Consider the following 16,189-nt stretch of genomic DNA (forward strand, 5'->3'; position numbering starts at 1 on the left):
TGAACTGGGATGGCGGGGTTGGCGGGGCCGCTTCTGCTTCCAACCCCGAGGAGCCGCGCGCCCCGGCGCCCCGGGCGCTCCCGAGCCCGAGGCCCTTCCTTTCTGGCTGGAGCGCGGTGGCCTGTGGACTTGGCGGCGTTGGGTGGGCGAGGGAAGCCCAGCCAGAGGCATGGAAACCGTTATACCAACCCCGTCCCATTTCTCCACCTTCCTCCCCAGCCCTCCACTTGGTCCACGATTATATCATTAGATCCAGACTATTTTAAGAAAACTCGATAAGGAAAGTGCCTACAAAGGGTCCTTGGCACAGGGCAGAGGGGGGCTCGTTACACAAAGGGGTTTGTGACAGAGGAACTGCCTTCGGGGTTGTTTTTTAAACACTATTTTTTTTAATTTTTCTTTTTTTTTTACTTTTAAAGAAAAAGCGCATGCAGGGAGCCAGGGGCGCATGCAGGGAGCCAGGGGCGCATGCGGGGAGCTAGGGGCGCATGCGGGGAGCTAGGGCGCATGCAGGGCGCCTGGGGCGCTTAGGAGCTGGGCGCCGGAGCGAGGTAGCGTCCGGGCCACCAGCAGGGCTCGGCCTCTGTTCCCGCGGGAGGGGGTAAGGCTGGCCTGGAGCTACCCTGAGGGCAGGGTAGCACGGGGGTGGGGGGGCATGAAAGACCCCCGGGTGACTTTGGGACTCACTCTGGTTTCCGGGCAGCCCTCTGCCCCTAAGGGAAATGCGTTCGGGGCCTTGGGCAAGAAAAGGCAGCCATTAGCTACAGGTCTCTAAAGCTGGCAACATTGGTGCAAAGCTCCCACAAGTTGGAGACTAGGGCTGACGCCTTGCGAGGGAAGCCTCTGCTCCAGTGTTTGTCGCAAAGAGCCCGCAGCGCCCGTCGCGGTTCCGCAGGCCAGCCTGGCGACCACGCCGCGGCCTTGCGTGTGCGGGGCAGCCTCAGCCGGGCTTTGCGAGCGCCGAGGCCAAGCCGCGCTCTGGCGGGCGTCGGGACATCCGGATGCGTTCGGAAATGCCCACCCTCTTCGGGGGTCCCTGCTGACCCGAGACTCGTCGGCAGGCCCTCTTCGAGGCCAGCACAGGCCTCAGCCAGGGAGGCACAGTCGCGGGCATCCCGGAGCGCCGCGCTCCTCGGAGCTGCCCCTCGGCGCTGCCCGGAGCCGGGCGGGCCCCAGACACCCGGGTCCGTGCGGACGGGAGCCCAGCGGGCGCCCCAAGCAGCAGCCCCGCTTCTCCCGAGCAGGGACACGGCTGCGTTCACGTGGCGCGCGCTCAGAGCGGTCTTGGGCGCGCAGTCAGGTCCTGGAGAGTTGACACTGTTCCTATAATTTTGTAGCTATTGCCTTTGCTTTATTATTAGTCTCCGGGCCCTGCAGCTCGCACCAACAACGAACTGTTAAGTCTTAAGGGGGCGCGGTCAAAGAAAAGCTTTCAGGAATTTCGATGCAGGAGAACCAGACTGCATCAAGGCGCGGGAAATCCAAGCCTGACATTCTCGGCTGGGGCACCCCCCAAAAAAGCCCTGCAAAGGCTGGGGCACCCGACTTTGCTTAAGGAGGAGCACCATGAGCTTCCTGGGCGTTTTGCAGCGGGTTCCTGGGCTGCCCTGCGGAACGGTGGAGTGTAGGGTTATCCACTCACTCCCCTGAGGATCGATGCTCTTTCATTCTCTATCCCCCTCTGTACCTTACCCTCAGATATACGGAAAGTCTGACTTTCTCTAATAAACACGGGGAGAATAAGAGAAATGACCGTTTAGCAGTTTTGTGTTTTGTGGGGGGGTTTTTTGTCCCCTAAAAATTCACAGCAGCAAGAACGCCTTGCAGACTTGAGGACATATACAAACAACTCCTAGCTATAAACTTAGTTATGTCGTAGAGCTCTGCCAGCTTGTTTATAAATATGTGTCTTAAGAGCCCTAGATTCCCTGAAAAACATTCGGTGTCTTTTAAATGAAAGACATATGATGCAAGCTCTATAGTGCTTGTATACCAATAAAGGTTCAGCTCCTAGGAAAACTACAGGGAAGCCACGGAGGACAGCTGCCTAGTAGGTCCTTTCCACCCCTTCCCTCAGACCCACTTTTGATGGTGGCTGGAGGGACGGGTGCAATGTGTCACCAACCCCACTTAACATCCCTGGAACCTCCTGGAAATGCACATCTATTACAGGGAATCCTGTGTGTTTTGGGGCATGTAACCACATGTGCCTATTACAGAAGGAACAGCTAATGGCAAACTCCCATAGGAATGCTTAATCTGCAGTTTTTGGCAAGAAGCTGGGTCTCTGGTTGCCAAGAGCTTCATTAAATGGATTTTGAGAGGTTGAGACGGAGTTTATGGGAATGACACAGCTCTAGTCAATGGAGCATTAATAATAAATTTAAAATAATACTAATTAAGACAGTAATAATGAAATGATTTCTAGAGGTCACAAGAAGAGAGTAGAAATTGGACGGGAGACCATCTCACGTTCCCTGAGACATACCTGGACTTCTTCTGCCTGATGCTTTGAGAATAACCTTCTTGAAAAATGACCATAGCACTTTGACAAATTCAGCTACTCTCTCCAGACCAGCATGCCTCTTTGCTCCTCTGCAGGCTTTTAAAACCTGCTCCTAACCCTCATTCCTTATCTAAACCCTTCCCAGTTCCACAAATTTGCCTTGGCCAGGGCCCTAGGGGCCGGTGTTCTGAGGAGCCATCAGTTGGCGAGCAAGACCCACTTTATTAAGTGAGGTTCAGATTGGGATTTTATTTTAGCAGGCTCAGCCCATCACCCTCAGGCTACCACTGCCTTCTTTGCTCCAGCTTTCTATTTCACCTCTGAGAGTATTAATACTTCATCTCTTTCCATAGGAGAGCCTGAGTTGTAATCCCAGGATTCTGCTCCCCATCTTTCATGTCAATCAAGAAATCTGCTAGCAGAACACTGCAGTGCCTCTTTTTCTCCTTTGCGTTATCGATGGGCAACACTTGTAAGAGGTGATAGGTGAGCGTGGGAGTAGGAGAGAGACAGAGTTGGGGAGCCATCAATTTCTTTTAAAGCCTAACAAAATATTGGATGCCCTAGGATTCCAACGCTTTCAGATCTCTGGGTGCTGTGTAGTCATTGATGTTTCTTGCCATCTCCTTGATGGGAATGAGGCTCGGCAAAGGAATGCGCAGGGTCCGGGAAGCAAAAGGATGAGAGTTAATAGGACCTATTGCAGATTCAAGTCTCGGCCTCTTTGAAACACTGTTTTCTCTGAATTCCTCTGGCACCATCGGATGCTAACACAGTGGAAAGACTATTTTGTAAAGTGACTCTGATGCTCTGATTAGAAATTACATCTAACATTCTCCAAAACAGTTGGTAGTTGCTGTTATTATTGGGTGCCAACTCCCCAAACACTGAGATTTGAGGTATTTTAATAAAGTTATCTTTATTTAGTTCCCCTTAGAGTCTAGAACTAAAGTAATTGAATAAGTCAAACTAGTCAAAAAGTTCCCTGAAATGACTCTTTGACTCCCCCCACATATATACACACAAAGGTGAGTTCAGATAAGTCAAGTTCAGATAAGAGATTGCCTGTCTGTCAGCTTAACTTCTTATACTTTGGCGGGGAGAAATTCTCAAGGTCTAAAAGCTGCTTTTAATGCCCTCCTCCCCCATGAGAATATATTTTGGGAAATGAAAAATATTTGTATAGTACATACATCAAAGCATCAGTTGAAGCAATGTGTGGACCACTCCAGTTCCTTTCTTTCTCAATTTATTAAAAGAAACATCACACTTATATAGTAACAGTGGGAATGTCAAGATAGGATTGCAAGAATTTTAATCTTAGCACTTTATTTTGTGGGTGAATTTGAGACATATTAGTAAGTAAAGCCAGGAAAAAATGCGTGCTGAATCAGATGAACTGTGCCAAATGTAGAAAAGCAAGGGTCTAGAGAAGGGAAGGGAAGGTGGGTGGAGGGAAAAGTCTCATGAAAAAGCACTAAAATAATTGAATGTCATGTATGTTGGCAAGAATCCAGGTGGCCTCATGTTTGTGTGTGCTCCGCTGCTGTTTTCTTTCCCTGGCTTCATCTTCAGCCTTCTCACAGCTCTACAGACACAGAAAAGATACAGAAACATATTTTGCACTGAAGGAGCTCTGGGGGTTTGCATCACGAAAGAAATATATACACTCTCAAATAATTAAGCTTTTCCTTTAAATTTATGTCCCAATCTGACATCTACTCTAGAAAACACACCCACAGACTAATATATAACTATGTCACATTTTTGAAGCTTCTGAATTTTAATTTAAAAAACCATTACCTGAATTTTAATCAATCCTATCAGTATTTCAAGTGTACTATTACAAAGCTCTCAAATTTAACAGATTAAATTTACCAGTGATTTCAATAATAATAATAATAATATAATATTAAGTATTTTGGCAATTCAAAAACTCACATGATTTTTTGAAATTTTTGAATTTTAACTTGTTTTAGCAGTAGCTTTTCACATAGTTGCCCTTTTCTTAAAGAGAGAAATGCATTTGACTACCCAAGGGATTTGATTGAAATGTAAAAATCTAACACAATTATTTTCCCCACGTGCAAATATTTTGACTTTCTAACGTTATGGTTTACATTTATTATAGACGCGCGCTTTACTACAAATATTAAAAATCATAAGTCAATCGTGGTCACTTAATCACCTTTTATTTCTTGCTATGGCTGTCGTCATTGTTCCAGAAAGTTCTATTGTAAAACAAAAGACCGTTAAAGTTAGGTCTCTTCTATGACATATATCTTTAAAATATACATAATTAAGCTAAACTGTATTAAATTCAAAACCCTAGATTTTGCCAGAAAATTACTTTTACCCATTTTATTTGATTTGATTTTATTTGAGATATGAATTGGTTAAGGTTCTAACATCTTTTAGATACATTTTCCTGCTGATTTACTAGACATGTCTTAAAGACAGCTTATTTTCCAAACGGCGCTGTGCACACACATTCACGCGCTGAGTCTTTACCTTTCCAGTGTCTCAATACAGATGGGGGCAAAATAGCACAGCGTAGGGTTCTCCTTTGGGCTGGAATTAGGCAATATACGTGTAAGGTCCCCGACCCAGGTGCGGCCAAAGACATCGTCGGGGAGGGTTCAAATAAAGGGAATCCCACTCTCCCGCAGCCCCGCCTGCTGTGCCCCGCCCTAGCCCACGGGCACCCCTCAGCTCCGGAGGGGCGCGCGGGGTTTGGCCCCCAGGCCACCGTGCGCTTGGAAAGCACCTCATTGGAAGGAGCTGAAAACCACTCGCACCCCAGCTTCACCTCTTTTCGGTGGTGCTTTATGAATTCAACAGAAAGGGAAAAAAACACACAAACACGTTTATTACTTCAAGGATTACTCAGAAAACAAAAGAGGGGGAGGGAGCGCCAAGTCCTTTACTGGAAAATTCGTCCAAGAGCTTTAGAGAAAGGTAAAGATTGATGTTCCTTCACTTCGCCCTTCCAACCTGCCCGGCCCTCCCCCCGCGTTATGGATTCCTGATGTGAATTTTGATAAGTGAGTTTTAACTTGCAAAGTGTCTGAAGTAGGGTTTCGGGAACAAAAAGCTCTCTGTGGCTAGCAGAAGGCAAGCCTAGCCCCCGGGACGGCCCTCCTCGGGGTGCGGGCAGGACTCGGCGCGCCAGCCGCGCGGACCCGCACCCCAGAGCCCGCGCCCGCGCACGGGCCGCTGCAGCCCAGCCTCCCGCCCGAGCCTCTGCGGGGAACCTGAGCAAAGGCTGCGGGCAGAGCAGACTTCCGGAGGCGAGTCGGGGAGCGCCCGGTGCCCGCGGGCCGCCAGCTGCTGCGCACCTCGGGAAGGGCCGCCCTCCCCGGGGAGCCTCGGGGGACCGCCCTGGCCGGGTCCCCGAATGCCCCTTCACTTGACCTCGAGGCAGGAGACGAGTGCCCCAGGACCCGGGCCGACGCTGGTTGGGGGCGCTTTCCTCGGGGAGCCTCCCTTCTGAGCTGAGAACGAAGCTTGCGCCTCCAGTAAGCTTGAAAGACCCTCGACGACTACAGAAAGAAGTTAGTGGTTAGCCCATTTGCTGCTAATATTTCATCAGCAGTGCTTTCCCTCCTTTAAAGTCCTGCTCTTGGAAAAGCAACATATTTTAAGCTTTCCACCCAAATATTGATATTGGCAAATAGATCACCCAACCGTCCCCCGGTGAGGACAGTGCCCTTTCTGTTTTACAAGCCGGCAATCACAATTAATCCATAGCGCAAATTGCTGCAGATTTAGCAGATAAAGCAGAAGGGTTGTAACTCTCTTCGGCGGGAGCGTGTGTGTGCGTGCGCGTGTGTGCGTGTGTGCGCGTGTGTGCGTGCGTGTGTGTGTGCGCGTGCGTGTGTGTGCGCGAGTGTGTGTGTGCGTGTGTGCGTGTGTGTGTGCGTGTGTGTGTGTGCGTGTGTGTGTGTGTGTGCGTGTGTGTGTGTGCGTGCGTGTGTGTGCAGCAGCGCACACCTCAGCCTGGGACCGATGCGTCCTCCAGGGCGAAAAGAGCCTCTCTCTCTGTTGGGAGAAGCCAGGTTTCAGCCCGACGCCAGAGGCTCTAGCGGATACGCCGCATGCCAGGCGACGGGCCAGTCTCTTCCTAAGATGCTGTGTTAATGAAAACGTCTTGACCTTTACAGGACCGTCGACGTCCCCTGAGTTAAACAGCCCGCGCGCACTCCCTCTGGCAGGGTGGCGCCCGCCGCCCGCCGCCCGCCGCCCGGGAATCCTGGGGACCTCGGCGGATTACGTCATGGGCGGCTCCCAACACAGGCCCCAAGTGGACCTTTGTTATAAAGTTAGCACAATTAAACACTTTCCGCGTGCTCTCTGAGATCACGAAATCTCCTGAAAGCACAACTGGTTAAGTTCGAAATAACAAGCAACTGGGATATTTCCTGCCATTTTATCAAATACTTCAGCAAGTATTTTTTCAGGTTACCAAAAACAAAGAAAAAATTGGTTTTAAAGATTTCATATATAGTATATTATTGGTGAGGTTTCAATTACGTATGCAATATCAAAAAATCACAATAAACTCAGTTCTTAAGGGAAGTTTCATTTTAAAAGGAACTTATTTGGGGGAAAACTCTCTTAATGCAATTACTTATAGGAAATCCAAATATTTTCAATAAAGTTCATCTCTGATTAATGTTAATAAGATTTTTTCCTTTACACCATTTGATTCACATGTGTTGGGGAGTGGGGTTTGCAGTCATTCTTTTACTACATAAAGAATTGTTCAATAATTAAATTGAATTAAGCAAAATCTAAGTGACTGAATATTGCCTTTTGAGTAAGAATGCCGTTTAATCATGCATTTTTTTTAACATTAATACAATTTTGAATACTGTCTTAGGGTTTAAAAAGAAATATAAACCTTGGCAAAATGAACAAAGAAAAGAAACGTTATTAATGCAATTTCATTTTTATGCAATAAAATAGATCTATGGGCAATGTCTCATTTGAGCTATATGTTTCTTTGGGTGTCTGTAACTGCTGGATCACAGCAGTTAGGCTGTTAGGTATTAACTCTAACAATTTTTAAAAGATTTCTGTGACTTGGGAGACTGGGGTCCTAATCCCAGCTCTTCTTATTAACACATCCATCTGTATAACCTAAAACAAATATAGTTCCCTATTAAGATCTCAACGTCTCTTGCTAAAATAGACTCATTGTAAGCAATGTATTGAAAAAAGACTATGTTGAGGCAAACTGCATAGGGCATAAGGGCTTCCATACAGCTTTTTTTAGCTCCAGAGATGAACACTGTGGAATCCTGTAAAACATTAAAAAATTTTTTACTTCAAGTATTATCCATTAAAGGTGGACCTCAATTCTATAATACTTAAATATGATACTGTACTTACAAAGTTTTATAAAGTATGCATTCTTAGGAGAGCTAGATAAATCTTAAAATAGAAGAAAAAGTTGAGAGGCAAATATTTTTGGAGAAAGTAGAATCATGGAATTAAACCAATGGAGACAAACATAAAGTCACAAGTTAAGGTTAAAAAAATAAATATAGGAGAGGGAAAAACAAAGCTTACAAGGGCCCATACATTAAAGATCTGAGGATATTTTGAGTCTACAGCATGACTTAGTTGCTAAAGTAGCTAAAGCAAAATTAACTTATATTACATTAACAAAAGTAAAGCAGTCACACGTCAAGAAAGAGCAGTTCCTCACTATACACTGTGTTATAGCAGAAATCAAGGGAACAGGAGTGCTCTGGAAAGTACTTTCACAGAGAGGAATTAATAACTGAACTTTTCTAGTGGACAGTGGGTGAGTCAAAGAGGATTTGGAAATCATGTCATGCAAAGGATGGTTAAAAGAATTAGTGATATTTTTTGGCTAAGAGAAGACATGCGGAAGAGTGATAAAACTTAGTTTAGCCCTAGTGATGAAAATAGGTAGCTTTGCTTAATGTAGAATACAGTTGTTTTAAAGTAAAAAGCCAGCTTTCTATCCATGAAAGTTCTCTGTGACTAGAGCAGGCTGATTCTCAAAGCTGCACAGTACCAGACAAGAGATGTTACAGAGGTAAATGTGCTCTGCGAGTCTCTTCCAAACCAAAGCTTGCAAACGATGTTCATAGTGCTTACAGTGGCATTCCATCTCTGAAATTCCTTTAACACACAAAAACTGCTGTACTATTAATTTTCAAATTAGGATTAATTTTCTCCAAGTAGAAAAATAAGATTTTATCATATTTTGCCTTTATAATGATACCTGAAATTAAAGACTACACTTAGAAACCAAGTGCTTTTTATCAAGTAACCTTAGCATCATTCTGACCTGCCTATGTTTTCACTACTTAGATAACTATTTTGATTATCTATGAATGGCAAGTTTGGCTAACTGGTTACACAACTTATAAAAATGTATATGGACGCACATCTATTTAATCTATAACATCAAAAGTGTAGTAACCCGGTCGGGCGTGGCTCAGCAGTTGAATGTCGACCTAGGATCCAGGCGATCGGGGTTCGATTCCCGGTCAGGGCACATGCCCGGTTGCGGGCTCCATCCCTAGCGGGGGGCGTGAGGGAGGCAGCCAATCAATGACTCTCATCATTGTTGTTTCTATCTCTCTCCCTCTCCCTTCCTCTCTCTGAAATCAATATTTTATTTTTTTAAAAAAAGGAAAAAAAAGTGTAGTAAAGTACAGATTAAACTCAGCCTCACAGGGTTTGAATCCAGTTTACCACCTGAAAAGTATGTGACCATTCCATGATTTAGTATCATCTTCTGTAAAATGGGGCTCTGAATAGTATCTATGTCAAAGGATGGGAGTAAATCTAAAGGGGCTTCATGTGTCTAAAGCATTCAGGGACAGTGCCTGGCCATATTATAAGCACTGTTTGTTTACTGTTATGATTTTTAAAATTCAGAATGGGAAAGGATTTCATAGAGATTATGGATATAATAAAAATAAACTAATGGTGCTATGAAATGAAAATTGACTTTAAAATAGAAAATTCAGCCCTTGCTGGTGTGGTTCAGTTGGTTGGGCACCATCCCAGGTATGGAAATTGCCAGTTTCAATTCCCGGTCAGGGCACAGGCCCGGGTTTCAAGCTCCATCCCAGGTAGGGGGGGCATGTAGGAGGCATCAGATAGATGTTTCACTCTCGCATCAATGTTTCTCTCTCTGTCCCCCTCCCTCCGTCTCTCTCTAAAAATCAATTTTAAAATAATAAAAAATAAAAAAATGAACTATTTAAGAAAGTAAAATATATCATAATTATTTAAGAGAGGAGAAAGGATCAATTGGGGAACACATCTCCATGAGGATTCTACATCCTGAGGTGTGTGTACTAGTGTAAGGTAAGTGTGCCTGCCCCAAACCACTACATTGTTAGGCTGTTTGGTATTACCCCTAACAATTTTTTTTCAAATCCTCAATTGAGGATATATATATATATTTAATTATTATTGTTGTTGATTTTAGAGCAAGACAAAGGGAGAGGAAGTGAGAGAGAGAGAGAACCATCAATGTGAGAGAGAAATATTGATTGGTTGCCTCTGATATGCTCCCCAACAGGGGCAGAACCCACATCCCAGGCATGTGACCTGACTGGGAATGGAACCCATAATCTTTTGGTGTATAGGAGGATGCTCCAAGCAACTGAACCACCCAGCCAGGGCTTAACCCTAACAATTTCTTAAAGATTTTTGTGACTTGGGAGACTGGGGTCCTACTCCCAGCTCCATTATTAACACATCAATCTGTATAGCCTAAAACAAATACAGTTCCCTATTAAGGGCTCAACATCTTGTTAAAAATATTCTCATTTTAAGCAAGGTATTGATAAAAGACTATATGGAAGTTATTATTAGAAATATATATTTTATCAATTAAACAATGCAGTCTCTAGGAGGCTGCTATGGACTGAATGTTTGGGTTCCCTCAAAATTTATATATTGATACAGTCTCAGATATGCCATTTGGAGGTGGGGTCTTTAGGAGGTAATTAGGGTGACATACCATCCGGAGAGTAGAGCCCTCATGATGATATTAATGCTCTCATAAATGGATGAAGAGAGCTGATGTCTCTCTCCCTACCACCTGAGGATAAGGCAAGAAGACTGCCTTCTGTAGACCAGGAAGAGGGCCCTCACCAAGCACAGGACAGTTTGGGAAACTTGGTCTTAGAATTCAAGCTTCCAGAACTGTGAGAAATGTTTGTTAAGTCACCCAGTTTTTGGTATTTTGTTAAAGAAGCTCAAGCAGATGAAGAGAGAGCCCTTCCAATTTTTTGATTCTAATATACTCCAAGTATATTAGAAATACAATTTTTACAGCCATTGCTAGACTTAGAGTTCTCGGCAGAAAGCTCTTGAAGGCCTCATGGAACTCATTCCCGGGAAGTTGAGCAGCTAGTTCTGAAAATCACTGTAGTATCAGTATCCTTTTGAAGAAAGCACTTACAAAGAGATCTGCCAATGTGTACACTAGTAAACAGCTTCCCTCAGATTTAAGAATCATCAGCATATGTAAATCAGTTTTCAACAGACAGAGGAGCTAATGCCTCTGTCATTCAAATTTTCATCCACCTAACATTAATTTTTTTAAAAAATCAGTGTACGCATTAATCAGGGACTTTGATGTAAGTAAGTTCACTGTTATTTCATATTTGAAGTGAATCAGTATCTTCCCCTAATCATGTGTATTTTTATTTTGATATTATCCTTATAATTACTAGTAATAATGTTATCTGAGAATCCTATCACCTTTCTACTTTTAAAAACCATCATATAGCAATTTTCCACCTGGACACCACACATATAACCTAAAATCACTAGACTGGACAGGTCTCAAGGTATTATATCCAATCCTACTTCTCAATCACATTTCCCACTAATTCCTGGTCTCTTTCACCAGGCTCTCTTAGCTCTGTCCAATAATAGAGTCCCTGGATTGTTCTATTCTCTATTCCCTGGATTTGTTGCTGTTTGCCTAAAATGCTTTCCTCAATATTAACCCCTCCTTCAAGACCAGTTAAGTAGAATGTGAAAACATCCTTTCTTTGTCCATTCTCATTTTAAATTAATCCTTTCCATGCCCAAAACATTTCTTTATCCCCTTAGGACACTGTCTCTTACAGTGTTGTTTATTGGGTCTAAGTTAATACCCATCCATTAAAATTAGTTTACATTTATTAAAATAATAAATTTTCATTCTCGAAAAACTTAAAAAAATTAAGTCAAGGGATGGATAGCCTTCTGTCTCCCTATAGAGAAAATAAGGCCATATATATGTATATATAATTTTTTTGAAGGGGAAGGGATGAGAAATAGAGAATGAGAAAGAAATAAAAAACATGAGAGCCAGTCTAGCCAATTAAATGGCATCTGCTTTGGGACCTAGTAGTGGAAACCTTTTGTGGGTCTATTTTGGAGTCTAAAGCATTGTCCACAGAGTTCTGGTGCTGAGATTTAGCCTGTTTTTTTTTAGAAACATATCTTTTACTTGTCTATGCAAAAAATTAACATGTTATTAGAAATATATGCCTTTGATAACGCCAAAGTGCTCTGCACACTTTCAGTGGAGGATGCTCAGTAAGCATGTATTTGGAACATGGAAGCCCACTGCCATTGCAAGGCAACTCTAGAGAATCCGTTTTAAATATCTTTTAAAAATACTTTCCATCCTTTCATGGAAATACTTCCTAAATAAGGGTTGCAGAATTGATCCAATTTTTGGTTCAATTTTGGAAGATTGGTCTGGAAGAGTTTTCTGTGTCAAGTCACCATTTATTGAGTGCTTACGCTACCCAAGGTACTGAGCCAGGGGCTTTACATATACTTTGTCACTTATCTCATAGCACCCTATGAATTATAATCTTAATTTAATGAAAAGCAAACATGCTCATAGAATTTGCTACTTGTTGAAAATGGCATATCAGTGAAGGTTAGAACACAGGACAATTAGATTACAAAATGCATGATTTTTCACTTTCTCCCATATGCATCATATTAGAATACATACTGAGCAGAACAAAATTGCTGTGCTGATTTCTTACTTTGTTCTGTGTATTATACTGAGTTATTTAAAGCATTGGTTTTCATTTTAAAGTTAATATAAAATCCATGATTAGACCAAATCTGAATAAGTCAGCGAGAGATGAGGGAGAGAAGCACACTTACTATGTCTTCTTATAATTTTCTGTTGATATGAACTTTGGAGAGATATCTTGATTCCAATAATGTGGGAGGAAACCTCAAATCCACATCAAAGAGCAAAACAGTAGAGTTAGTATTTATTTACTCTATTTGGAATATGCATAGTTAAATATTACTAGTAGTCACACATTTATAGGTAACAATTAGAAATCATGTTGCTTTTAGATCTTTTTCATTTTTATCCAGGACATGTATTTTAGGGGATAGTATAACTGAAATCTTATAAGATAATGTCTTTATAATTCCACTTGATAAAAATAATGCATTGGATATAGTAGATTAAATAAAATATATTAATTTTCTCAATTTCTTTTTGCATCTGTGATGTAGCTACTAGATAATTTAAAATTACATATGTAGCTCATGTTATATTTGTATTGTAAAATGCTGATCTAGACCGATTCTATGAAGATCCTAAAAGAAGTCTGAAAGTGTCTGTTCACAGCCTTTGCAGGAGAAAATTATTCTTCAGAAATCCAAATGACACATTTAAAAAAAATTGCTTTATATTTACTCACCTGTTTGACACTGGTAGTTGCACTCAGGTCCGCATAAGGAAAGCCCGGGCTTGAAGTGCCCTCTCACCTTTGCCCTTGCCGTGTAAAAGTGGTTACAACAACGCTCCTAAAAGGGGGGGATGCTACGGAGGCTACATGCAGAGACGGTAAAGGCAAGCCTTGAGCAAGTGGAAAACTTTCCCTGCTGTAACGTTACCTGAATCAGTTTACTTCTCTTAAATGCTTTATAGAAAAGATCTGTCTTTTTGTAGCATTTGGCTAGTTAATTTTGAAACGCAAAGATGACAAACAAGTACCAGAGAAGCCGTCACTCTAACCTCCCAGTGCTGAGGCAAATGTTACCAATCGCTGCGCGCTCCCTGCTGCTGTATTCCTTCCTCCTCACTGAGCTCGAGAGTCCTCATGGTCCCTTTCCTGCAGGTGGCCACTCCAGCTCTACTAGAGAGGGCTCTCACCCTAAAGTGTGGGCAGGGATATAAGTTAGAAGTGAAAAGCCACATAAAAAATTTTTGATTTCGATAAAATTCTGGCTCCAAAGAACAGCAGATGATCTATGTGATATTTAGAGGGAAAGGAAGAATGGGGGTCGGGCATAAAACGTGTGTTGATTACATGTGTTTAGAAGTTATAAACACATGCTTGTTACTTTCAAATGTATTATGTTCATTTATGTAACTGTTATTGGTTTTTATGTTTTGTGCCTTAGATTAAAACTGGATTTATAATACAATAGGATGTCAAATATAATATGGCTCCCATTGGAATACCCCACTTTTGTCACAGTTCCAACCTTGCCATTTCAAAAATTAACAGGCATCCATATGTAAAACCTGATATAACATACACTACAAGGTACTATTTCTTACCACCAGTAACATATAAGATTTCAACCTGACTTTATAAGACTGCCTGTTTTTAAAACCAAATTTTAAAATATATATAAAAATTTCATTAATGCAGATTTAAATTCAATTATGCCATCTTAAAGTCTAGAACTAAACCATGATGGAGGTTATCTTTCCTTTTTATTTCATAGTATTCACTATATTTAGCAGAATAAAAGTTCTCTTTCTTATAAGAGAATTTTTGTGCCCTGTTTTCTGTGGTCATTATCTTTTATCTATTATCTTACCGGTCACTTTTGCATCAATATACCTAAGTTACCTCATAGAATAGTGTCTAGATCAATGCTGTCCTATTGAAATGCAACATTAAATATATATGTAATTTAAATTTTTCTAGCACTCACATTTTTATTATTTTTTTAATCCTCACTTGAGGATATTTTTTTCCATTCATTTCAGAGAGAGTAGAAGGGAGGGAGGGAAGGAGGGAAGAAGGGAGGGAAACACAGAGAGAGAGGGAGAGAAACATTGATGTGAGAAACATCAATTGGCTGCATTCTGACAGGAGACTGAACTTTCAACCTTACAGTGCCTGGACCAGGAATCGAATCGGAGACCTTCTGGTCTAGCACTTACATTTAAAAAAAAATTAATAGATGAGCCTGGCCAGGGATGGCTCAGCGGTTGAGAGTCAACCTAGGATCCAGGCGATTGGGGTTCGAGTCTCGGTCAGGGCCCATGCCCTGGTTGCGGGCTCCATCCCCAGTCGGGGGCGTGCAGAAGGCAGCTGATCAGTGACTCTCATCATTGATGTTTCTCTCTCTCCCTCTCCCTTCCTCTCTCTGAAGTCAAAAAAGATATATTTAAAATAAATAAATAAATCAATAAATGAAATTATTTTATAATACATTTTATTTAAGCCAAAACACAGGGGTTGTCAAAAGTAGGTTCGCAGCTGCGAGTATGTAAAACACAGTTTGTTCTTGTATTATTTATTTATTTATTGTATTATTTATTTGTATTATTTGTCATTATTATTATTATTATTTCATATCCTTATTTATGATTTATCTTTTTGGTAATGATAGCTGGTAATTTAATTTACTTTTGCCCACCTCCAAACTATTGTTTTAACAAAATCGTTATATAATTATTAGACAATTTTGCATTCTTTTGTCATACTAAATGTTTGAAATTTGCTGTTTTGTACTTCATATTTCAATTCAGACAAACTTTATTGAAAGTACCCTGTAGCTAAATGTGGCTAGAGGTCCATGTTTTGGACAGCATAGATCAAGATTGTAGTTCTTTATCTCTGGAAAGAGACTTTTTCTGAATCTCACAGTCATCAATTACAAAAAATGCTTCATCTAGGTAAGCAAAAATACAATGGTAGATAGTGGATTTCCTTCTACACTGAAATGGACAGTAGAATTGGATCTCCTATCAGTGATTAGTTATAAATGAGCCTTAACAATCATTATTCTATAGAAAGCTTAGGGGTCTTCCTCCCCTAAGTTAAAGTACATTTACTAGATAACTCACTTTCCCCCAGGACAGTAATAAGAATCATAAACCCAGATGGTGAACACTTTTCCAGCCTTTAAAGATACTAGAAACTGTATTTCATAGGAAATATGATAATAAAGAAAATATAATAATAAAAGGAGACCTTGTCCACTATTTAATCTCTATTAAGTAAATGGCAAATGATTTTTTCTTTTAAAAAATGTTTTTTACTAAGAAACTTATTATAGTTACTTTGATTATAGAATATTACCAGTTAAATATTATCAAAATAAATCCTCTATGTTTAAGTTTACTACTCTAAACTTTATATCAGTGCTACCCAGATTTTGAGGAAAATGAGAGGAAATATGAGTAAATTATGAAAGAAGAGAAAATCATGGGAATGACCAACTCAATGACTAAACAACATAATCAAGAATTATAAGAACCAAAGCTCATTATGCTGATGACGTGAGGATTTAAAATTAGACAAGATCTCTTCATTTTTCATTTACTTTTTAAAAATATGTTTTTATTGATTTTTAGAGAGAGAGGAAGAGAGAGGGAGAGAGAGATAGAAACATCGATGAGAGAGA

Source organism: Miniopterus natalensis, chromosome 2 (assembly GCF_054644295.1).
Source record: "Miniopterus natalensis isolate mMinNat1 chromosome 2, mMinNat1.hap1, whole genome shotgun sequence".
NCBI classification, from domain to species: domain Eukaryota; kingdom Metazoa; phylum Chordata; class Mammalia; order Chiroptera; family Miniopteridae; genus Miniopterus; species Miniopterus natalensis.